Source organism: Octopus bimaculoides, chromosome 28 (genome assembly GCF_001194135.2).
Source record: "Octopus bimaculoides isolate UCB-OBI-ISO-001 chromosome 28, ASM119413v2, whole genome shotgun sequence".
In the NCBI taxonomy this organism is placed as follows: Eukaryota; Metazoa; Mollusca; class Cephalopoda; order Octopoda; family Octopodidae; genus Octopus; species Octopus bimaculoides.
Window position 1 is genome coordinate 1,945,698 of NC_069008.1, and position 1,195 is coordinate 1,946,892.

The window sequence follows — 1,195 nt, forward strand, 5'->3', positions numbered from 1 at the left end:
CATATACGTAGATAGATATGTATATATATGTATGTGTGTATGTACATATACCTATATACATGTATATATACATAAACATACACACTCACTCACACACATATATATGTATGTATGTATGTATGTACGTGTGTATATATGTGTAGACTTGAGTGTGGGTATAATAACCCCCAAGCTGAAGCTGTAACAAATGGTTGGTAGACATAAAACTAACGGCCAGCTGTGACAGTTGAACATTAACAGAGGTAGTGGTGGTGGTGGTGGTGGTGGTGGTCATTGTGGTGGTAGTAGTAGTAGTAGTAGTAGCAGTAGTAGTAGCAGCAGCAGCAGCTGTAGTAGTAATTTTATGAGTAGTAGAAGTCGTAGCAGTAGTAGTAGTAGTAGTAGTAGTAGTAGTAGTAGCAGTAGTGGTGGTGGTGGTGGTGGTAAGAGTGGTAGTCGCAGCAGGAGTAGCAGTTGTAGTAGTGGTATTTATAACAGTAGTAGAAGTAGCAGTAGTTGTAATAGTTGTAGTAGTAGTAATGACAGTGTAGTAACAGCAGTGGTGGTGGTGGTGGTGGTGGTTGGGATGGTATACATACCAATGTTTGTTGTTGTTGCTGTGCTTGTGAAGATCTGTTAAGCCAAGTGAAATTGTAGCCATGGCCGATGCTGGTGTCATGTAACTGGTATCCAAGGCAGTGACGAATGTCTGAGACCTTTGGCATTATGCCATGCTTTAGATAAAGACCCATGAAGCCAAGTAAAACCGCAGTTGTGGCAGATACTGGTGTCACCCAAGTGTCACCCATGCTAGTGGCTCATAAAAGCACCCAATACACTTTCAGAGTGGTTGGCCTTAGGAAAGGCATCCAGCCATAGAAACCAGACTGGAGTCTGGTGCAGCCCTCCAGCTTATCAGCCCTGGTCAAACTGTCCAACCCATGCCAGCATGGACAATGGATGCTAAATGATGATGATGATGAGATACATATATATATACACAGGCGCAGGAGTGGCTGTGTGGTAAGTAGCTTGCTTACCAACCACATGGTTCTGGGTTCAGTCCCACTGTGTGGCACCTTGGCCAAGTGTCTTCTACTATAGCCTCGGGTCGACCAAAGCCTTGTGAGTAGATTTGGTAGACAGAAACTGAAAGAAGACCTGTGTATATATATATACATACATACATACACACACATATACATACATACATATA